Source organism: Oryctolagus cuniculus, chromosome 11 (genome assembly GCF_964237555.1).
Source record: "Oryctolagus cuniculus chromosome 11, mOryCun1.1, whole genome shotgun sequence".
Classification (NCBI taxonomy): Eukaryota; Metazoa; Chordata; class Mammalia; order Lagomorpha; family Leporidae; genus Oryctolagus; species Oryctolagus cuniculus.
In genome coordinates, this window is record NC_091442.1 from 20,285,033 (window position 1) to 20,308,643 (window position 23,611).

Genomic DNA, 23,611 nt, shown 5'->3' on the forward strand with positions numbered 1-23,611 from the left:
CACCTGAACTACAGGAAAGAAAGATGGGTTCCACCTGCATTTCTCCCAGAAGCAGAAAGCTTTTGCCAGTCCACTCAAAGAAAATTTGAACACCCTGACTCCCCCCGCCCCCAAACAGCACCTCAATAGTGCTCATTTTTCATGCCATAGACTCTCTCTGTTCAATATAGTAGTTAAAGCCACCTACAGGGGCTAGCACTGTGGCGTGGCGGGTAAGGCCACTGCCTGCAGTGCTGGCATCCCAAATGGATGCCGGTTCGAGACCCAGCTGCTTCACTTCCAATCCAGCTCTTTGCTATGGCCTGGGAAAGCAGTGGAGGATGGCCCAAGTCCCTGCACCCTCGTGGGAAACCTGGAAGCAGCTCCTGGCCCCTGGCTTTGAATTGGTGCAGCTCTGGCTGTTGAGGCCAAATGGGGAATGAACCAGCAGATGGAAGACCTCTCTCTCTCTCCCCCTCTCCTCTGCGTAACTCTTTCAAATAAATAAATAAATCTAAATAAATCTTTAAAAAATAAAACAAAGCCACCTATAACTACTTCAATTAAAAATTCAGTTCCTGGCCGGCGCCGTGGCTCAACAGGCTAATCCTCCAATTTGCGGCGCCGGCACACCGGGTTCTAGTCCCGGTCGGGGCGCCGGATTCTGTCCCGGTTGCCCCTCTTCCAGGCCAGCTCTCTGCTATGGCCAGGGAGTGCAGTGGAGGATGGCCCAGGTGCTTGGGCCCTGCACCCCATGGGAGACCAGGAAAAGCACCTGGATCCTGGCTCCTGCCATCGGATCAGCGCGGTGCGCCGGCTGCAGCGGCGGCCATTGGAGGGTGAACCAACGGCAAAGGAAGACCTTTCTCTCTCTGTCTCTCTCTCTCACTGTCCACTCTGCCTGTCAAAAAAAAAAAAAAAAAAAAAAAAAAAATTCAGTTCCTTACACTAGCCACACTGAAATGTACAACAGTCACACAGAGCTAACAGCTACCATATTTGACAAAACAGATAAAAGACACAGTGCCATCAATACAGAAAATTCTATGTGACAGTTTTCTCAAATACTACTATTATTTTCTTACAACTCTTAACTAGACTATAGGCTCTGTGTGGACAGGGGTCGTGTCTTATTTAACTTCTTATTCCCTCCAGTTTACATGACAAAGTGTGTGTCACACACCAAGTACTCCCTGTATCTAACTGTGTATCTCAAACACAGCAGACCACTCTTTCCACTTCTCTGCTCCCCAACACACATCTGCATACGCACACACACATACCCCAACAAACAAGACATCCTCTCACATGAAGAGAAAGGTATGGAAGGAGACACTGCATCCAGAGAAAGGAGGCCTGCTTTTTTTTTTTTTTTTTTTTTTTTTTAAGATTTATTTATTTGAAAGGCTGAGTTACAGAGAAGAGGGGGGACTGAGAGACACAGAGGTCTTCCATCCCCTGTTCACTCCCCAAATGGCCACAATGGCAAGGGCTGGGAGGACGAAGCCAGGAGCCAGGAACTTATGGTTTCCCAGGTGGTTGCAGGGGCCCAAATAATTGAGCCATCTTCTAATGCTTTTCCCAGGCCATTAGCAGGGAGCTGGATCAGAAGTGGAGCATCTGGTAAGCAAACCAGCACCCATATGGGATGCCAGTGCTGCAGGCGCAGCTTTACCAGCTATGCCACAACACGGGCCCCAGGAGGCCTGCTTTCTAGTCCTGAATATGCTAGAAGTTAACCCTATAACCTAGGGCAAGATATAAAATTCCTTCTTCTATAAAGTTAGAATCAAATTCCATGTACATTAATTCTAAAACTGTAATCATCTTGCAACAGAGGAAATCATGTATTCTGTCCAAAAGGTTTTGCACATGGCAAGAACACCAGAAACATTCGTGGGCACCTCAACTTAAACAGAATTCATTGCTAGGTCTCTGGCTCTCATGTTTACAGTCACTTCTGGTCTTTAAGCATGAAGAATTTTCCACCTATACTTTAACAGTCAATGAGAAACTTAAACCTCTGGCTTAAAAACTGAGTTTCTTCCATGTGCTGAGGCCAGACCTGGATACTCTGTCCATATCTGATCAGAGAAACAAGGGCAAGCTTCTTGAGTATCTGAATTCAACATGAATTGTCCTATCAGTTTCCACATTACTCTTAGCCTAAAAATGGGGCAAAACTGAGACAAAAAAAATTTCTATAATAATCCAGTAGCATAAAGAATATCATGTGAAGTTTGCATTTTTATTCCATCTACAGACTTCACTTTTAGGTGGTATTTTTTTTAAAGATTTATTTTACTTGAAAGTCAGAGAGAGAAGGAGAGGCAGAGAGAGAGGTCTTCCATCTGCTGGTTCACTCCCCAGTTGGCCACAATGGCCAGAGCTGTGCCGATCTGAAGCCAGGAGCCAGGAGCCAGGAGCTTCTTCCAGGTCTCCCACGTGGGTACAGGGGCCCAAGGACTTGGGCCATCTTCTACTGCTTTCCCAGCCATAGCAGAGAGCTGGATAGGAAGTGGAGCAGCCAGGACTTGAACCCACACCCATATTGGATGCCGGCACTGCAGGCAGCAGCTTTACCCAGTACGCCACAGAGCCGGCCCCTTTAAATGGTATTAAAAAAAAAATCTTCATTGTCCAAAAACCTCTCCCCAATGACCTTCATGCGCATATTCACCACTCACTTTTATAAACCTTACATGGTTTTAAGACCAGCCAAGAAAAAATAAAATCTGAATTAACTGTCTTGCCTTCCTTTAAAATTTGTAAATATATGGGCCCATGGCAGTGCAGGTATCCTGCAATAAATCCATATGGGGTTTGTCAATGCCTCTAATAGCAAAGTTTACTCTTCATTAAGTACTTATGCCATCTCCCCTGGTGAACAGGATGAACTGTTACCAAACGCAATTCCAGCTACTTGCATTTATCAAGTACAAACAAAGCAATAGCACTTGGTGGGTGACGACTAAACACTTCTATGAAAAAGAAGTAGGGAACCTATGCAAAGGTCTTAAGGCACTAAAACATTTCCACTACAGAACTGAGCACGATAAAATCAGGAATTACAAATCAACTAATGCTAACTGCACATGGTTAGTCTTAAAATAGTGCCTTGCCATAGGTAAGAACTCAATGTTGAGTTTGTTCAACTGGTAGTTGGATAAATTAACGAATCTAACTAGAGTAATCTCAAAAAAAAGAAAAACAAAACTCTGTAGGCCAATAAGTACCAAACATCTACAAAAACGAAACATAAAAGAATCTGCAGCAGAGTGTGTATGACATCACGAGGACTCAAACATTTCCATTAAGTTTTGAGAGTCTTTGTGTCAAAGTCCTGGGAGGAACAGAGATGAAGAAAAGAGTTCTGCCCCCAGGTTGCTCACCATCTAGAAGGGATACAACACAGCCCAGGGAAATAACCATTAGGTTCCACCTTGATGGTGCCTATTCTAAGGAGCCAGGAAAGACCCACAGTGGGTGAGGTGTCTGGTACAAGTGCACCAGGAATTCTGGGAGTTATACAAGCAAAAATAAGAACAGGGTGTGTGTTTGGGTGGAGGAAGAAAGCTTGGAGGACAGCTTAGGCAGCAATCAGTACATACACGGATGCAGAGGGGACATGATGCGATACCCAGGAGTAGCGTATATTTAGAAAGACTGCAAACCACCAGTTTTGCATGAGATGTATAGATTTTCAAGGGCCCAGGTGACTCAGAATTCCTGCAAGAAGACTTACTTCCCACCCCAACAGGCTGTCCCAGGGTGTAGCAGTACTTGGAAGGCCTAACAAAAAGATCTCTATGGGTGGAACTCGTCTGTTAAGCTCCCAGACCTTTCTCCCGCCCTTTCCTCGGGAGATGCAGAAGCACCCCCTGCTGAGGTCAGCGACCCTTGCTGCACTGACATCACTTGGGGACCTTTTCAAAAACACCGGTGTCCGCCTTCTACCCCGCCCTCCTTCCCCAAGACGTTCTGATTTAATCGGCCTGGGTGCTACATGGGCATCAGGAATCTTTAAAAGCTCCCCAGGCGATTCTACCATGCAGCAGAGCTGATGGGAGAGACCTTGGACTCTGGCTTCGGTCGGCTTGGGCTCAAACGACCCGCGATGTTACCCTGGGCAAGCAAGGCGCCCGTCTGCTCGGCTGCCCGTCAGCGAGATGCGGATAACAATCCATCTCGCAGGGCAGTTGCGAAGTTAGATGCGGTGAACTACATGGCCTGGCTCGATGCCTGACGGAGAGTAAATGCTTCGCAAGGGCTGGCTGTTTACTCTCAGCACCAACTCTTCCTCGTCTGAGCGTCACCGTGCAATGGGCAGCATCGTCCCCACTGGGCGGCTTCAACTCCACCAACCCTTCCGCTGGACCAAATCTTCCCCGAGTTGCGCTCCGCTTCAGACCCGCCCCCTCCCCCAGGTCGCCAAGAGCGCTCTGCCCGGCCGGGGCAGCTCCCAAGGGCCAGACCCGACCTGCACAGACGCGGACCGCGCATAGGCCACCAGCCCTGGAGCCGAGCTACCCCCGGCCCCACGGGTCCTTCCAAAATCCGGGGATGTGCTTCCGAAGGCTGAGCATTTGGAGCTGAGAAACAAGCCTCGGCTGTCCCGGGACCCACTGGAGGGAGGGGAGGGAAGGAGGGGAGGGTTCCGCCGCGACGGGGCCGACCGCCCGGTTACCTGAGGCGACGGGCGGGGCCCGCATCGCTGGGGCGGGCGCCGCTGCCGCCGGCCGCACTTGGCCTTCCGCCTCACGCGACCCGCGCCATAGGGCCTGCGCTTTTACTGGCCCTGCCAACCGACCTCAGGAGGTCAGTCTGTTCACCCGTCAGTGACTCTCACAAGGCGCTCAGGGACGACGAAGGCCAGTCGGGCCGGCCGGCTGGGCTCTGCTCAGGCAACTTCCGACTGCCAGGGGCGGCGGCGTCAAATAACTCCCCAGCTGAGTGTGTCACTGCACATGCGCTAGGCGCATAATCAGCGACTTCTACGGAGCTGAGCCGGCAGCGTCAAATAATTCCCGAGACATGGAGCCGGAAGCTGCGCGTGCGCATCCATCCCAGAGGGCCCTGCGGAGCGCGCTCCCTCCTCCCTTTCCGGCTCACAAGTGGAGAGGGAGGAGTGAAATGACGCGAGCACCTACGTCATCGAAGTACGAAGCACGAAGCCGAAGGGGCTGTTTTCGCTGTTCAGGGAGTAAGGGGCTTCTCTGCAAATTCTAGCTCCCCCCCAGGTCCTGGGAGTCTCTTATATCCCAGCGTTACAGCACCCTTGCTTGGGGATAACGCCCTTTCCCCGCCGCGCCCTGGTTCCATTGGAAAGGCATGAATTTTGAGCACCACTCCACGCCAGGCCTGGTGCGAGTTAACAAGGTGAATCAGACATCAGATGTAGAGGTTCTCATGAGAGAGTTGAGCCCGACACAGGAGAGCGGGCACAAACAGTAGGAGCAGGAGGCAGCCGTTTGGGCACCTGCGATGCATCGTTTTGTAAACAGCACCAACCACACTGTAATTTGGTTTCCGCCTCAGCAAAGCAAATAAAGTGCAGCTCAAGGACCTTGGGAGTGTAAGGTGGAGGGGCCAGCGCTGTGGCTCACTTGGTTAATCCTGGCTCCTGGCTTTGGATCGGCGCAGCGCCGGCGGTAGCGGACATTTGGGCAGTGAACCAACGGAAGGAAGACCTTTCTCTCTGTCTCTCTCTCTCACTGTCTATAACTCTACCTGTCCCAAAAAAAAAAAAAAAAAGTGTGTAAGGTGGAAACCTGGGCTTGAGAGGGATGGTGGAATTATTCGATTGGGAATTCAGAGAGGGCGGGGTCGGGTGTAGTGCTGTAGGCACAGTTTGAAAAAGGCAGGAAGGAGCTAGGACACAGACTCCTTCTCACCCTCGGGAAAGGCCGTGGAGAAAGGAGCGACAGAAAGGATCACGCAGAAGATGTTTCCTCTAGACCGCCCCACCCCCCAGCCCCAGGAAAGTAGCTACAGGAAGGAAGAAGGAAAGGGGGGAGAGGAAGTGTAGACCACTCCGTCTATTCCAACCACCTGTCTCTTGCCCTTCTTCACTACAGAGACTGAAAAGCCAGGCACACAGTCCCCAGCCTCACTGCAGGGCAGGCCGTGAGACAAGATCCTGGCCAAGAAGCTGGGCAGAAGTCCCTTCAAATCAAAAGTCCTTGGAGGAGCTGTGTCCTCACCCAGTAAATGGGTAAAATATGGCTGTGACATAAAACGAAGACTTGTTGCATGGCCTGGACGGCAGGATTTACTACTTGGTGGGGGTTGGTGGAACAGAAATACAAGTGAGATGTTCTTTTTAAAAGTGATACATTCTTTATGATTTTTTAAAGACTTGAGGACTTCACCTAAACTGCCATAAAAATAAAATACACACACACACACACACACACACACCTTGAAGGAAAAATAAAGACTAAAGGATCAGAGAGCTCTGAAACAGGAGCGTGGAAGAAACCGCAGAGGCACAGGAAGTGCTGCCCGAGTAATGCAGTCTGGATTCTTCAAACAGTGCACAAATTAAACCTGTTCCACAGCATGATCTTTGACCAGGAACAGTAAATCAAGAACATCTTCATGGAAACCTGCAATGTCGGAATATCACTCCGTATAGTATATTTTTGAAAAGGCCTCGCACCTGAAAAAGGAGAACGGTGGTGTAAGTTTTTGTGCCTCTTTTTCTCCCAAAGATCACCACACCAACATGTAGGACCCGTCCCACAGTTCTTTTTTTTTTTTTTTAAGATTTATTTATTTATTTGAAAGGCAGAGTTAGAGAGAGGCAGAAGCAGAGAGAGAGAGGCCTTCCATCTGCTGGTTCACTCTCCAGATGGCCGCAACAGCCCAGCTGCACTGATCTGAAGCCAGGAGCCAGGTGCTTCTTCCAGGTCTCCCACGTGGGTGCAGGGGCCCAAGGACTTGGGCCATCTTCTACTGCTTTCCCAGGCCATAGCAGAGAGCTGGATCCATCCCAGAGTTCTTACGATGTAATCAGTGCTCCTGCCACTGAGGAGTGGACAGGAGTCCAGCCTGTGTCTCTGATGGTTCCAGCCAGTAGGGGAAGTGGTCTGTGTGACTTCCAGGCCTAGGTCATAAAGAGGATACAGCTTCCACCGGGCTTGCTGCCTAACACAACGCGCTCACTGCTGGAACCCAGCCGCTGCGTTGGGAGGAAACCCAAGCCACATACAGCAATCATGTGGAAGTGTTCCAGCTGATAGTCCTAGCAAGGGCTCAGCTGACAGCATCAATGGCCAGACTTATGAGTGAGGAAGCCATCGACTGATTCCAGTGTCCGGTTTTCCAGCCCATCCTCTACCTGATGCCAAGTGGAGCAGGGACAAGCTAACCCTGTTGATACCTGCCCATAGAGCAAATTCATGCGTAAAAAGTGTCATTGTTTTGGAATGAATTTGTTTTCTTTTTTTTTTAAGGTTTATTTTATTTATTTGAAAAGTCAGAGTTAGAGACAGATCTTCCATCCACTGGTTTACTCACCAGATGACCACGATGGCCAGTGTTGAGCCAGGCCAAAACCAGGAGCCAAGAGCTTCATCTGGATCTACAAGATGGGTGGCAAGGGCCCAAACACTTGGATCATCTGCTGCTTTTCCCAGGCCATTAGCAGGTAGCTGGACAGGAAGTGGAGCAGCGGAACACAAACCTGCACCCCTGTCAGATGCCGGCACTGCAGACAGCCACAGCACCAGCCCCTTGGGATGATTTTACACAGTCCTAGTAACTGGAAAACTTTTCAAGAGCCATCATTGAGAAATGTGATTAACTAAACAGTTGAGTATGAGGAACATTTGTAGCCATTTTTTTACTTGTTTACTTTTTCCTTCTTTTTCAATTGTGCAGAACTGACTTGGGGTAGATGCAGTTGGACAAGTGGTTCTACTGAACCCAACACAACACTGGAACAGGTGCCCAATGACCATTTTTTGGATGGATGGAGAGAAGTTTGATTGGTTCAGCACTGGACCTACCTTCTTGCTGCTTAAAAAAAAAAAAAGATTTATTTATTTGAAAGGCAGAATTACAGAGAGGAAGAGGCAGAAGCAGAGAGAAAAAAAGTCTTCCATCCACTGGTTCACTCCCCAAATGCCCCCAAAAGCCAGGGCTGGGCCAGGCCAAAGCCAGGAGCTTCTTCTGGCTCTCCCATGTGGGTGCCATCTTCCACTGCCTTCCCAGGCACACTAGCAGGGAGCTGGATTGGAAGTGGAGCAGTTGGAACTTGAACCAGCACCCATTTGGGATGCCGGCACCACGGGGGCAGCTTAACCTGCTATGTCACAGTGCCAGCCCCTGCTTCTTGTATGATAGGTCTTAGTGAATAACACTCGGTAGCCAGTGGCAATCATACCATTAGACCCACACAACTGGGGCCCATGCTCCAGACCCTATATGTCAGAGTCCTGCATTTTGGAATATATTCCTCAAAAAATTAAGTGCCCTTCTGGGGCTGGCAATACCTACTAGGAAGGGTACCCCAAGTCGACCAAGTCCCATGTGGGTCTGGTTGGCCAGAATTTTCCACCTTGAAATGTTTTTTGTTATCGTTGTTAAGGTTTATTTATTTTATTTGAAAGGCATAGTTAAAGAGTGAGAGAGGGAGAAGTAGAGAGAGAGATCTTCCAGGCCGGCGCCGCGGCTCAATAGGCTAATCCTCCGCCTAGCGGCGCCGGCACACCGGGTTCTAGTCCCGGTCGGGGCGCCGGATTCTGTCCCGGTTGCCCCTCTTCCAGGCCAGCCCTCTGCTGTGGCCAGGGAGTGCAGTGGAGGATGGCCCAGGTGCTTGGGCCCTGCACCCCATGGGAGACCAGGAGAAGCACCTGGCTCCTGGCTCCTGCCATCGGATCAGCGCGGTGCGCCGGCCGCAGCGCGCCGGCCGCGGCGGCCATTGGAGGGTGAACCAACGGCAAAGGAAGACCTTTCTCTCTGTCTCTCTCTCTCACTGTCCACTCTGCCTGTCAAAAAAAAAAAAAATAAATAAATAAATTAAAAAAAAGAGAGAGAGAGATCTTCCATCTGCTGTTTCACTCCCCAAATGGTGGCAACAGCCAGGACTGGGCCAGGCCAAAGCCAGGAGCCAGGAATTTCATCTAACTCCCACATGGGTGCAGGGGCCCAAGTACTTGGGCCATCGTCCACTGCATTCCCAAGCCATTAGAAGGGAGCTGAATCCCACCTTGAAGTTTTCTAAGTCTTACTTATTCCAGTCAGAGGGTCTGGCCAGGGCCAGCAATGCCATCCAGGCAAGGCAATCCAGCCCCAGCCCATCCCTTGTGTTCCTCATTTGTCACCTGTCTTCTTTAGAGTACACTTCAACACTCTCTCTCACCCCCACCCACCTCTCATCTGTATGTAGAGTCACCTCACATCTATACAATCATGCTGGCCAGCTCTGGTTCCTAGAGGGCAGCCTGGCAAGCAGCCCACTGCTGCTAGCTGGTACCACATTCTTCTCACGCAATTGTGCAGTATTAGGCGGTCCCAGTGGTGTTGACATGCTGATCTGAGATGCCACATTGGACACAGGACGAGTTCAAGGCTCTGGGCTTGAGCTATATATGTGGGTTTGGGCCTTGGCTCTGTGTTCAGACCCCCTCTGGCTTACTGCAGCCAGGGTGATGTTGGGGAGGGAGGTGTGTATGTGTGTGGCAGGCATCTTCTGCCTGTGTACCCCCACGCCAGTGGGCCCAGGACAGTCACTTGACTCCCTTGGGCAGACTCCACATCCTGTTGTCCGTCTGTCCTCCTGGAGCTCTGAAGCCTATCTCATGCATCTCAGGCTACTATAACAAAAGGCCACAGGCTGTATCATAATCAACAGACATGGATGTCTCACAGTTCTGGGCGCTGGGAAATCTAGAATCAAAGCACACGCTGATTCGGTTCCTGGTGAGGGCCCTCCCCCCAGCTTTCCTTCTCAATGTGTCCTCAGATGGCAGATGGAGGAAGCTCAGGAATATGGGTGCCAGTTCGAGTCCCGGCTGCCCCACTTCTGACCCAGCTCCCTGCTAATGTGCTTGGGGAAGCAGCAGAAGCCCCTGCAGCCATGTGGGGCATCTGGAAGGAGCTCCGGGCTCTTGGCTTCAGCCTGAAACAGCCCCAGCCATTGAGACCATTTGGGAAGTGAACCAATGGATGAAAGATCTCTCTCCCTCACTGTAACTGCCTTTCAAATAAACAAAAAAAAATATTAAAAAAAAAACTAGGAAGAGATGATCTCCTTTTTTTTTTTTTTTTCAAAAAATGTATTCATTTTATTTGAAAGCCAGAGTGAGGAAGAGAGAGAGAGAAAGAGATCTTCTACCAGCTGTTCACTCCCCAAATGGCTGCAACCACTGGAGCTGAGCCAGACAAAAGCCAGAAGCCTAGAACTCCATCTAGGTCTCCCATGTGGGTGGCAAGGGCCCAAGCACTTGGGCCAAGGACCATGCAAAAGCTATCGCCATGCACCTTGTACACCCTAAGGCTGCCTTGGCTGGTATCCTCCCCCACCCACAGCCTCCTCAAACTCCCCTGAGCCCATTTTCTCCACTTTTTTTTTTTAAGAAAGATTTTATTTAATAAATATAAATTTCATGGGTACAACTTTTGGAATATAGCAGTTCTTCCCCCCATACCTCTTCTTCCCACCCCCTCCACTCTTGATAGCACCGCTTTCCAGGCAGTCCGGATTGCCAAGCTGGGTCCTCACAAGACTACACTCATGCCCCAGAATATCTGAATACCCAAACATCCACGACACCCAAAATACCAGAACACCCACAATGCTGGAACACCCCCAGAGAGCACTAGGATTCCAGAACCCCTGACGTCTGCACGTATGAAAGGCCCGGTTCACATACATGCTTCTGCTCAGAGGCAGGGTGCCCACCACATCGGACAAGCCACGACTGAGGATGGGCTCTGGTCCGAATGCTGTGGGCAGCTTACCCCAGCGTATTGTGAGAGTTCAGTATGTTGCCCCAGTTACTAACTAGGTTGGCCAGTGTCACAAACAGGAAAGTCACCCCAGATAAGCAAAATGCCCACAGTGCCTTGTGCAACAGCCAAATTCGCAGTTTCTTAGTAATCGGCCATTTGGGGCAAGTTAAGGAAAAGACTGGGGCTTTTAGCCAGAAGGTATTGGTACCAGAAACCTAATTGATGCTAATAAGCAGGAGACAGAAAGAAAAATTGAAAAGTTTATGTAATCAAATGAGTGGGAGGGCAAAGGTCAAGGTGAACCTGCAAGACAACGCCAGGGATTGGACTCCAGGACTCCACGTCCTGCGTCCCTGTCTCTCCACATGTGGACTTCTGATGTCATCCTCACTCTAGTTTCCTGCAGATGTGAGAAATGTGGGCTGAGCTTAACCCAAACCCATCTCCATCCATCTTCCAGGGGCACTGCACGCTCATGGCAATCCCGTTCATATCACGGCCTGTGCTGAGAAAAGTTGAGATGCTGGATACTTGGCTGAGCCAGTGCCACAGAAAACACTTGACCTAAAAAGAATAGTTTTGCAGTACTTCTCTCGACTGTTGAGGAACAGTTTGGTTTTTTTCATATTATTTGTTGAACTCTTTACTTAATCTAGGGTTAATCAAATGTATATAAAGTTAATTGAAAACATATCTTAGTAAAAAATAAGAATGGGAATAGGAGAGGGAGGGAGAAGAAGGGTGAGAGGGCAGGTAGAGAGAGAAGAATCAGTGTTCCTAAAGTTGCACTTATGAAATGCATGAAGTTTATATTCCTTAAATAATAGGTTTCTGGAAAAAAATAAATTAAAAAAATAGTTTTTCCTAAACTGTCCTCTGGAGAAGAGCGTACCATGGTGAGCCCATTCAGAGAGTTCAAAGAATTCCATCCTAACCCCTGCTGACTGGTCTCCCTAATGCATCTCAGGAAAAATCAAAAGCACTGGCTTGTGAAACTGTTTTCTGTCACACTGACTCACATCAGGCACAAGACTTAAACCTAACAGCACAATCCACACAGGGACTGTTACGAGCACAGAGGTGTTCACAGGAACATGGAGGCTACTGAAGAGGGAGGGAGGCATCGCCTATGATACCAGAGCAAACACACTTCAGCTACTGCAATACTTGGCTTGTGGGGCTGGCGCTGTGGCACAGTGGGCTAAGCCTTCGCCTGCAGCGCCCAGCATTCCATGTGGGCAACGGTTCAAGTCCCAGCTACCCTGCTCCCAATCTAGCTCCCTGCTGTGGCCTGGGAAAGCAGTGGATGGCCCAGGTGCTTGGGCACCTGTGCTCATTTTGGAGATCCAGAGGAAGCTCCCGGCTCCTGACTTCAGACTGGCTCAGCTCCAGCCATTATGGCCATTTGGGGAGTGAACCAGTGAATGGAAGACTTCTCTCTCTCTATCTCTGTAACTCTGCTTTTCAAATAAATAAATAAATAAATGTTTAAAAAAATTTTGGCTGTAGGGTGAGGTCAAAATTATATTTCTGTGGGACTTGTTTCACTATAAAAAAGCTATCTTTTCTATTTGGAAATGGCAGAATTCTTTTTTATTTTTATTTGAAAGAGTTACACAGAGAGAGGAGAGGCAGAGAGAGAGAGAGAGGTCTTCCATCCGAAGGTCCACTCCTCAGTTGGCCACAGCTGCTGGAGCTGCACCTATCCGAAGCCAGGAGCTTCTTCTAGGTCTCCCATGTGGGCGCAAAGGCCCAAGGACTTCGGCCATCTTCTACTGCTTTCCCAGGCCATAGCAGAGAGCTGGATCAGAAGTGGAGCAGCCGGGTTTTGAACCGGTGCCCATATGGGATGCTGGTGCTTCAGGCCAGGGCATTAACCCGCTGTGCCACAGTGCCGGCCCCAGCATTCTTTTCAAATTACAAAACAACTGGGGCCGGCGCTGTGGGCCCGGCTTGTGGCACCGGCATCCTACATGGGCACCAGTTCATGTCTGGGCTGCTCTACTTCCGATCCAGCTTCCTGATAATGCACCTCGGAAAGCAGCGGAGGATGGCCTAAGTCCTTGGGCCTCTGCACCCACATGGGAGACCCAGGAGAAGCTCCTGGCTCCTGGCTTTAGATTGGCTTAGTTCCGGCCATTGCAGCCATTTGGAGAGTGAACCAGTGGATGGAAGACCTCTTTTCTGTCTCTCTCTCTCTCTGTAACTCTTTTAAATAAATAAAATAAATCTTTGAAAAAAAATCACAAAACTCCTGCCCCACACAAACTAGTGTTGTCTCTACCAGATCTAAATCAAATGTATCATTAAGCCTGGTTTCCTCCAGCACCTCAATGGAAGGGCGACTTACTTTACAAAGCTAGGACAGGGAATGAACTGCTTCCTTTTCCTTGTAGAGTCAAATATATTCTATTCTGGCCCCTCTGTTATGGTCCCAGCGGTTACTGGGGCCCTGATTCCCTCAGGGTGCTGCAAAAATCTGCAAGAGCTGCTGTCAGAGCCCTGGGGGGCCCTCTCGGCTCCCATCTGCAGCTGGGTGATGAGCCATTTACTTCCTTGCCAATGGGAAATTCTCTCCCAGTGAGAGATCACTGGAGCCTACACCTCCCACACACCTTCATATTTAGTGTTTTCATTACCACTCAGGTCTAGAATTTTCTAAAGCTTGTTTTGTTTTTCTCTGGACTTTAAGTTAGGCCATATATTGTAGTCTGGATGATACTGACATATTGGTATTTGAGACTTGCTTTGCAGCCATAGAAGTTAGCATGTTATGCCACAAGTAATATTTGTAAATATGCAAGCATTATTAGTAAATACTCCAAGTGTGCTTTAAAAATATATTCTTTTCAGTAGATTAAGAATCTTTGTTGGGGCCAGCATTGTGGTGCAGCAGTAAGGGTATCACTTCTTTTTGTTTTTTGTTTTTTTAAAGATTTATTTATTTTGAAAGTCAGAGTTACAAAGAGAGGGAGAGGGGGAGAGGGAGAGGAAGGGGGAGGGAAGGGGGAGGGAAGGGGGAGGGAAGGGGGAGGGGGAGGGGAGCAAGAGAGCTCAAGCTTCCATCTGCTGGTTCACTCGCCAGATGGCCGAAACGCCCAGTGCAGAGCCACCCGAAGCCAGGAGTCAGGAGCTTCATCCAGGTCTCCCACAGTGTGGCAGGGGCCCAAATACTTGGGCCATCCCCTACTGCTTTTCCCAGGTGCATCAGCAGGAACCCGGATCGGAAGCAGAGCAGCTGGGACACTTATCGGATGCCTTCATCTGTTGCACCCCAGGCAGACAACGTCACAGCTCTTCCTGAAGCTCAGCCTGGGTACTAGGCCACCTCCATGAGACCCCTCTCAGCTTTCCACAAGCTCAGGGGACCTGGGATGACTCCTGCAGCAGACACAGTAATAGTAGAAAGGACACTTGATATTTTATTGGCTGAGCCATGGCTTTTTTCCTGTACATGTCAGGTTCAGAAGTTCAACCCTCGACGCTGTTGATTCAGATGGGGACTATTTTAGGAAGACTAGATAATCGGCAATAATTTGAAGCAGATGGGAGCATTAGTAAAATATCCTCATTTCCCGTTCCCCAGTACAAACAGGCATCTGACGGCCTGGTACATGCTATTTATGAAGTCAGTCTCTCCCTACTCACTACACCAGCACACAGAAACCCAGCTGAGCCCCTTGGCAGGTGTCAGTGAAGTCCCTTCAGTTCTCTGAGCCTTGGTTTTCTCATTTGTAAAATGACATAAAATCAAGTCTACCTCACAGGGTTGTTGTGAAGATTAAATGCAGCCCTTATATATATAGGCTTAATATAGTGCATGGCATCTATTAAAAACTCGATCAATGGTGGCCACAATTAACACCAGCCCTGCTGGTACACCTGCAAAGTAGTAAACAAGGACATGGCGCCGCCTTAACAGATGAGTCTGTCATGATGACATTTTATATTTGTCTTTCACTGTAACTATCAACAAGTTATATATACTCATCATATAAATAATCAACATTTATGGAGCACTCAGCATGAGGCAGTCCTATGTTAAACATTTAACATGCATCATTTTCTTTAATGCTGACCATCTGGGGTAAGTGCTATTCCATGGTCAAATCAGAAACAAGTTCAGCAAGAAGGAACATGCTCCCAGGGTAGGTAGCATTGTGGTGCAACAGGTTAAGCCACCACTTGGGACACCCACATCCCATATGGGGGTATTCAGTTAAGTCCCACCTCTACTTCTTTTTTTTTTTTTTAAGATTTTATTTATTTATTTGAGAGATAGAGTACAGACAGTGAGAGGGAGAGACAAAGGGAAAGGTCTTCCATCCATTGTTCACTGCCCAAATGATTGCAATGTCCAGAGTTGCACCAATCCAAAGCCAGGAGTCAGGAGCTTCCTCCTGGACTCCCACATGGGTGCAGGGGCCCAAGCACTTGGGCCATCTTCTACTGCCTTCCCTGGCCACAGCAGAGAGCTGGACTGGAAGAGGAACAGCTAGGACTAGAACCAGTGCCCATATGGGATGCTGGTGCTGCAGGATTAACCTGCACCATCCACTGGCTCCCCCCTCCCTCCACTTCTGATCCAGCTTTCTGCTAATGTGCCCAGAAGGCAACAGATGATGGCCCAAGTACATGGGTGCCTTCTACTTGTGTGGGAGAAATGGATGAAATTCCTGGCTGCTGGTTTCAGCCTGGCCCAGCCCCAGGCTGTAGAAAGCATATGAACCAGGGCACGGAAGATCTCTCTCTCTCTCTCTCTCTCAATCTTTCTGGCACTTTGCCTTTCAAATAATAAATAAATCTTAAAAAACAAAACACATTCCAGGCCTTGTAGCAATAGGGGACCATCACAATTCAACAGGTTCTTAATGATTTCCCCAGGTCACCCCCGAGTGCATGGCAGCAACACAGTGCCTGTATTCCTAGTGCGAGGCAGCCACTGGCCACATTCTCCACCCCTAGATTCCCCAGGCGTGTTTTCACCACTGGAGCTCGGGGCACTCGTGCTTTCCCTGCTCTGTCTCCAAGTCCACACCAATCATTGCCCTCTTTTCCAAACCCCCAGCCCAAATGCTCCCTAGCCAATGCAATTCCAACAGCTCCCTTCTCACCTAAGCCTGAGCCCCTAGGTGCACTGGGGCTTGCTCAACCTCTAGTCCAAATCCCACATCCTGTCTCATATTCCCCAGATGAAGCCCCAGCGTTGTGCCAAATGCAGTCTCAATGAGGGAACCCTGGGAGAGCTGACTTATTCTGTCTATACCCAGCTCTGCTGGTGCACGGAGGCACTGTTAAAAAACAAATACACACACACACACACACACAAAAAGCAGCAGGGCACGTGTCAAGTTTTACTGAGGTGGGGAAGAGGACAATGGTGTACAGCACAGGAAGTTCAACAGGAACTCTTTGTTCTAAACAGTTACAACAGCGGTAGGCAGGAGGACACGCAGACTGGCCTTGACGAAGGAAATCCAGTCCTGCTGGTCCATGGCTTCAGTGGCCCTGCTGGGGCAAGGGTCTCCGGCTGAAGGGTCTCCAATCCCGGACCCCCAGTACCCAGAGTCGCAGGGCTTTCCTTCTGTCCCACATACTCAGAGTGTAAGTTGTGCGAGGCCTGGAATGCAACATCGCTCTTCACTCTGCTATGCCACTGTCCATGGTCAACACCAAAATAATCTAAAGGAAAAGTCTGAGGGGGCCAGCAGAATGTTCATCTCAGAGATATGACCAAGTTAGCCTTCTGGCAGTAACTCACCACAAGGACGCCCCCAGGAGCCACCAGGGCCATTATCCTGGGAGAGCCAGTGTCTCTATCCCTTGGGAATTTCTCCCACAATCTCCAGATCCAAGTCCAGCCCCAGAATATGAGGCCATAGAGCAGATCACTACCAGTACTTGGACTCCAATATCATATCTGTTTTTTTTTTTATTTGAAAGACAGAGAGGCAGAGGGAGAGAGGGAGAGAGGGTGAGAGGGAGAGAGGGAGAGAGAGAGAGAGAGAGAGAGATGCCTTCCAGCCACTGGTTCACTCCCCAAATGGATGCAATGGCCAGAGCTGAGCTGATCTGAAGCCAGGAGCTTCCTCTGGGTCTCCCACGTGGGTGCAGGGGCCCAAGCACTTGGACCATCTTCCACTGCTATCCCAGGCCATAGCAGAGAGCTGGATGGGAAACAGAGCAGCCAGGACTAGAACCAGCACCCATATGGGATGCTGGCACTACAGGCAGAGGAGTAACCTACTGTGCCACAGCGCCAGCCCCTCCTGGTGCCACTTTTTTTTTTTTTTAGTGTTTTTAAAAATTTATTTGAAAGTCAGAGTTACACAGAGAGAGAAGGAGAGGCAGAGCGAGAGAGAGAAGTCTTCCATCCACTGGTTCACTCCCCAGTGGCTGGAGCTGCGCCGATCCGAAGCCAGGAGCCAGGAGCTTCTTCTGGGTCTCCCACATGGGTGCAGGGGCCCAAGGACTTGGGCCATCTTCTATTGCTTTCCCAGGCCACATCAGAGAGCTGTGGAAGTGGAGCAGTTGGGACTCAAACCGGTGCCCATATGGGATGCCAGCATTGCAGGCGGTGGCTTTACCTGCTACGCTACAGCACCCACCCCATGGTGCCACTTTTATTTTTCTTTTCTTTTTCTTCTTTCTTTCTCTCTCTCTCTCTCTCTTTTTTTTTTTTTTTTTTTTTTTTGACAGGCAGAGTGGACAGTGAGAGAGAGAGACAGAGAGAAAGGTCTTCCTTTGCCGTTGGTTCACCCTCCAATGGCCGCCGCGCTGCGGCCGGTGCACCGCGCTGATCCGAAGGCAGGAGCCAGGTGCTTCTCCTGGTCTCCAATGGGGTGCAGGGCCCAAGTACTTGGGCCATCCTCCACTGCACTCCCTGGCCACAGCAGAGAGCTGGCCTGGAAGAGGGGCAACCGGGATAGAATCCGGTGCCCCAACCAGAACTAGAACCCGGGGGGCCGGCGCCACAAGGCAGAGGATTAGCCTAGTGAGCCGCGGCGCCGGCCCATGGTGCCACTTTTAATTCCAACTTCCTGCTAATGCACATCCTTGGAGGCCACAGGTGATGGGTCCCTTCCACCCAGGTGATGGGTCCCTTCCACCCAGGTAGGAGACAAGAATTGAGTCCTAGGCTCCTGGCTTTGGCCTGGCCCAGTCCCGGTTATGGCTGGCCAATGACAGATCTCAATCTCCTCTCTCATCTTTCAAATAAATAAATAAGAGTTTAAATAATGAATATTTTTCTGTCTAAAACAGTCCCCTACAGGGCAACTGAGCAGGTGTGTAACTGGCAGAGAGACAGCCGGAGAGCTGGCCCTCAGGGCTCGTCCTGCTGAGGTTCCACTGGCTGGGACCCCCTGCCATGCTATCTTGACTTGCCAGTACAGCTGTCTCCCAGCAGGACGGTCAGCCTGGGCTGACCCCAGTCTCGAAGCCCATTGCTTGCCGTCCCCTGAATACTTTCCTCTGGCCCTCACAACCCCCCCTCTTTGAACGACTTCTCTAGGCCCATAACCTCCAAAAAGCTGCTTGTCTTGGAACATCTTACGGCAATGATGACATACCGCCCAACACCGTACTTAATCTGCTTCCATCATTTCTTGGACTCCTTCACCCACTAAAGTATCTAAATCTCGACACCGATGCAGCCTGGTCTCTGACAGCAAGACGCCACGCTGAGAAAGGCCAAGCCATGGCAGCCTCCTGCTCTCACGGCAGCCTGCAACGCTGGGGCTTGGGGATGCTGGCTGGCGGGAGTGTGTGAAAGCGCCAGCATTTGAAAGGGACGGGCGTGGACCCTCCAAACACGGGAAACGGCCTTCAGCACTTCCTTTCCCTGCATCACAGATGACCAGGGCACTGGCAGCCATGATCACTTTTGAATGCAGGTGCACACGAGGGCACAAAGATCCCAGGAGAAGCTGGGTGCCAGCAGCCTGTGGAACAGACTGGGCCCAGGAAAGCAACCCAGGCCAGCACAGGGCCCTGGCATTGGCCCTTGTTCCCAGTAGAAGTCCCATAAAACCTCCCTGCCTTGGGAAATCAAAGAGATGTCCCTTTGGGTAAAAATAATGGGGAAATAGGGTTGGGAATGACAGGAATCATGTGTCAGGTACAAGTCTCCTCCATCACAGCTTTGTTTTTCAAATGAAGACAGTCAGGTTGTAGATGAGTTGATGACTGAGCTACTGGCGGACAGGGACACAAAGCCAGGGACTGGGGCCTTTGATGTCCAGACCACCCATGTTCCATTACCGCTCGCTGCTGCTGACACCCAGAGGGAGGGCAGACCCCGGAGACCTCACATGACCCAAGGAGGGCCCAGCTTTGTGTCGGCAGCAGCTGCTGAAGCCGTGTGAAGGGCCGGAAGCCATCTGGGTTGCCTGGGGTGGGCACTGGATCTGTGGACCCGCAGTACCACCTTCATTTCACCTCTCATCACCACCCCCGGCCCTGGCCACAGGAGCCAGACTGCGCTCAATGCAAGAAAGCAGCACTCAATGGATGAGGGCAGAGATCTTACCTCAAGGAGACTGGGGTCTAGAATGTTCCTGACATTTCAACTCCCATGATGCCTCTGCATACAGTGGACTCACCTGCAACAGACAAAAATCCTTGAATGTGCACCTGGCTTGTCCCTGCTCAGAGCAGGGCACAGTAGTCCCCAGGAAAGGGCTTCACATAGAGGACACAGAGAGCAAGCACGCCACAGATGAGGGCATGAAAAAGGTTAGTTCTCTTTTTTTTTTTTTTAAAAAAAAGGACCTTTAAAAAATATTTACTTTTTTGAAAGGCAGAGTGACACAGAGAGAAGAGAGAGAGGGAGAGGAAGGGAGACAGAGAGAGAGGGAGAGAGAGATCTTCTATCTGCTGGTTCACTATCCACATGGCTGCAATAGTTTGGACAGGCTGAAGCCATGAGCCAGGAACTCCATCTGGTCTCCTACAGGGGTGGCAGAGGCCCAAGCACTTGGGCCATCATCTGCTGCCTTCCCAGGATGCACTGGATCAGAGGTGGAGCAGCTGGGACTTGAATCAGCACTCCGATATGGGATGCTTGGCACCACAAGTGGCAGCTTCACCTGCTGCGCCACAGCGCTGGCCCCAGCAGTTCTAAATGAGGAGAAGCAGAGGGCCTGCGGCAGGGTGGGTCAGACTGACTAATGTGCAGGTCATCGCAGTAGGCTGAAGAGGAAGCCAAGGCCAGGCGTATGGGAGTGTGCCATGGCAGTCAGTCATGGAAGGAACACACACAGGCTAGTTCCCAACAGTGGGGGCAGGAAGCGAAAGCCCCACAAAGACCAGTCACGCACACACACACACATGGCAGCCCGCACGCTCTGGAGGCCTGAGGAATGTGCAAATGGAGTTGCAGTGTGAGGGCATTCCTAGAGCTGGAAGGCCAGGATAAGGCACCTCCAAACAGGGAAACCCTTTCTGCATCTCCTCTGCCTGCAGAACCAATGACCAGGACACGGACAGCCTGTGGTCACTTACGAATGCAGGGGCAGAAAAGGACAGAGGGCTGCTGAGAAAAGAGGCCAATGGCAGAAGCCCAAACGGTCAGCCAAACGAGCACAAGGACCCAAGAGCCGCTTCTATTCCTACAAAGACTCCTTTCGCGCGGTCCAGACACTGAAGCCAAGGAAGACAGCCCTGGAAGAAAACACATGCAATGCTTTGATTGCAGGAGACAGGGGCTGACAATGTGATGTTAAGAAAACATACCTCACTGTAGGATCCTACTTTCTGGAGGGTGACACCAAGGATCTGAGAAGGTCCCCAGGTCAGGAGGAGCAGTGATGTGACAAGACCTGGGTACAAGGGCCGGCACTGTGGCCTAGTAAGTTAAGCCTCTGCCTGCAGCTCCAGCATCCCATATGGGCACCAGTTCGTGTCCCAGCTGCTTCTCTTCCAATCCAGCTCTCTGCTTATGGCCTGGGAAAGCAGTGGAAGATGAGCCATTGTGGCCATTTGGGGAGTAAACCAGAGGATGGAAGACCTGTCTCTCCCTCTCTATGTAGCTCTACCTCTCAAAAGAAGACCTGGGTACGGCGGGATCTGATGCCCAAATCCTCCCTGCTTCCAATGCAGACACCACAGTGCCAACACACAAATGGGAGGAAGGGCTCCCAGCAGATGCTCAGAGCTCAAGCCAGAAGATCCTAAGGACACAAGCACACCAAGGCCCTAGGGAGGGTAAACCGAGGCCAGGAGGAAGCCACCCTCGCTTTGCCTCTCTTTACTTCCCAGGGACGTGGACACATGTGTGCACCACGCAAAGCCCAGGATCTTACCCAGGACAGACCATACCCTGGGGAGCACCATGGTCCAGCCACCTCGTGGCAGGAGGGAGACCCTGCTCATGGGCTCCTCCGCATCGAGCTGCCTCCTCTGCAATAAGCAAGAATCCTGAGTGAGCCACCATGATGTCACCTGGCCAATGCACGCTGGGAACACGGAGACTCTGGCTCTGAAGCCAGCTGTGTCACACAGGCAGGCTGTTTTACTAACCCATTTTCTTGTCAACAAGGACAGAAGTTGACAACTCCCCTGGGGGCAACACATTCTCTGTGGCACGTGGGGCTCTTCAGATCATTTTCTGTACAAACTGATGAAACTACAGCGCTTAGGGGAGCTGTGTCTTCAGCAGGACGTGGACTCTGGGACAGGGCTGGGAGCAGGTGATGCTGGACAGGCAGTGCCTGGTGTGACTGGGGGAGGAGCACCTGTGGTCCCCCTACAAAGGTAAGGTCCAATTTCCTCCCTACTCTGGCCCCTGCACCCATAACTGGGGCCCACCTCAAGCCAAGGGACCTCAGATGGGTGAATACTGGCAAGGAGGGAAGAACAATTTCAGGAAAGGGCTCACAAGAAAGTGCTCCCACCTTTTCTCCTCTCCTGTTTTTCTTCTGCTCTGCAGTTGCTGACCACCGAACACCTGCCAGGCGCTGAAACGAGGATGTCCATGAAGGAGGACTAGTGCTCTCCTCTCTGCCAATCCACTTCTGAGACGGCATCACGTCTTGGGACCCCAGTGGCTAAGGATCTGCAGAGGGGAGAGGAGGGAAGCGCTTGGTGAGAAATGTCCCACAGAGAGGCCGGCACAACCAGCCGGAGCTTCTCCAGACACAGCCCATGCATGCTGCCTCCTCCTCTGTCCAAGCCACACAGGCCCAGCAGGGAGCCGCGCACAGGGCGCACTCACAGGCCAGCCGCCAGCTGCCAGGAGGTATCCAGAAGGTGCCGAGAGGGCGGAGGTGTGCGAACGCTCCAGGGTTCGGCAGGGACGGCGCGGACCCTCCAAACACGGGGAAGCGCTTTCAGCAGCTGCTCTCCCTGCACTATCAATGACCAGGGCACGGGCAGCCCACGATCACTTTCGAATACAGGGCAGAAAAGGACCGAAGAACAGAGGCCAGGCTCAGCTGAGTGTCCACGCACAAGCCCAGAGCCCTGAGTGCTATACGGGCCTCGCTTCCCATACACGTCCCATCCACTCCACCTGGGATGCCCACGTACCACATCAGAGTGCCCGGTTCTGGTCCAGCTTCCCCTGAAGGTGCATCCTGGCAGGCAGCAGGTGACGGCTCTAGTAGTTGGGGTCCTGCCACCCACGTGGGAGAACTGGATTGGGTGCCCAGCTCCTGGCTTCAGCTTGGTCCAGTCCTGGCCATTGCAGGAATATGGGGAGTGAACTGGCAGATAGACCTCTGTCCACCTGTCTCTTTCAAATAAAGAAATAATTCTTTTAAAAAATGAAAAAAAAAAAAGTGCTGGTGCTGTGGTGTAGCAGGTACAGCCACCGCCTGCAGTGCCAGAATCCCATATATGCGCAGGTTCAAGTCCCAGCTGCTCCACTTCTGATCCAGCTCTCTGCTATGGCCTGGGGAAGCATAAGATGGCCCAAGTGCTTGGACCCCTGCACCCTCGTGGGAGCCCCAGAAGAGACTCATGGTTCCTGGCTTTGGATTGGTTCAGCTCCTGCCATTGCGGCCATCTGGGGTGTGAACCAGCAGATGGAAGACCTCTCTCTCTCTCTCTCTCTCTCTGCCTCTCAAATAAATAAATATTTTAAAAAATATGAAAAATTACCTTAAAAAATTCCATCTGTGCCCATCGAGTCCACTGGCTTCTGTTTATCAACGTCTGATAAACACGCCTGAATCAGTCATTCATCTCACAAATACTGAGTACGCCCAGGCAGCCAGCACCCTGGGCTTAAAAACAAGGAACCCAGTCCAGGCCCCTGCCCTCACAGCACTCCTTCAGGCTCCCCACTCTACAGAAACGGCAAAGCTCAAGAGAAGCAGGGGACCCAGCCGGGACCTGACCTCAGCTCCTTGTAGTCCCCAAACCCAGTCCCCCACCTGCTCCACCAGGCCCCAGGCTGTGCAAGACCCCTCCCGGACGGTTCCGTTCCCAGAACGGACAGGCCAGGCGTCTTCAAGGTGCTCGCGAGCAGCAGCACGTACCTGGGTCATCCTTGGCCCTGGACAGCCGGAGTCCATCAGGGAGTGCGCGTGCGGACTCTGCAGGGGCGAAGGGGCCCTGCCTGGTGCAGAACCAGCAAAGCCGTGGGAGAGTGAGTCTGCAGCTGCGGCAGGAGCAACTAACCGCAGACCGCAAGTACCGGGCGGGGCTTCAGCGCAAGGACCGGACGCGA

The 23,611-nt window shown here is 51.1% G+C and overlaps 1 protein-coding gene, 1 long non-coding RNA gene and 3 other non-coding genes across 18 annotated transcripts in view; all 5 read right to left on the reverse strand.

Moving 5' to 3' along the window:
- RALGAPB (Ral GTPase activating protein non-catalytic subunit beta) overlaps positions 1 to 4,941 on the reverse strand; it is a 108,835-nt gene extending 103,894 nt beyond the window's left edge. For 3 of the 5 annotated variants that reach the window (XM_002710810.5, XM_008256002.4, XM_070051844.1), the window contains exon 1: positions 4,667 to 4,924. The gene's annotated coding sequence lies outside the window, so the exon portion shown is untranslated. Of the gene's footprint in view, positions 1 to 4,666 lie in introns of all 5 variants that reach the window. The other 2 variants (XM_070051846.1, XM_070051845.1) reach the window with 2 other exon arrangements.
- Positions 4,942 to 6,295: 1,354 nt separating this feature from the next.
- On the reverse strand, positions 6,296 to 23,544 carry LOC103348180 (uncharacterized). 10 transcript variants are annotated; one of them, XR_011379903.1, is made up of 7 exons: positions 23,421 to 23,544; positions 22,468 to 22,672; positions 21,834 to 21,994; positions 20,443 to 20,601; positions 19,469 to 19,541; positions 16,700 to 17,452; positions 13,850 to 14,319 (listed from the first exon to the last, which is right to left on the reverse strand). It is a non-coding gene; the product is annotated as an uncharacterized lncRNA (long non-coding RNA). The 10 variants fall into 10 exon arrangements; XR_011379905.1 differs by lacking the exons at positions 13,850 to 14,319; positions 16,700 to 17,452 and adding an exon at positions 6,296 to 6,640; XR_011379909.1 differs by lacking the exons at positions 13,850 to 14,319; positions 16,700 to 17,452; positions 20,443 to 20,601 and adding exons at positions 6,296 to 6,640; positions 20,674 to 20,883.
- Positions 18,703 to 18,835, reverse strand: LOC127491208 (small nucleolar RNA SNORA71). Its single transcript, XR_007919797.1, has one exon. It is a non-coding gene; the product is annotated as a small nucleolar RNA SNORA71 (small nucleolar RNA).
- LOC127491210 (small nucleolar RNA SNORA71) lies at positions 20,321 to 20,452 on the reverse strand. Its single transcript, XR_007919799.2, has one exon. It is a non-coding gene; the product is annotated as a small nucleolar RNA SNORA71 (small nucleolar RNA).
- Positions 22,207 to 22,339, reverse strand: LOC127491205 (small nucleolar RNA SNORA71). Its single transcript, XR_007919794.2, has one exon. It is a non-coding gene; the product is annotated as a small nucleolar RNA SNORA71 (small nucleolar RNA).
- Positions 23,545 to 23,611: the final 67 nt, after the last annotated feature.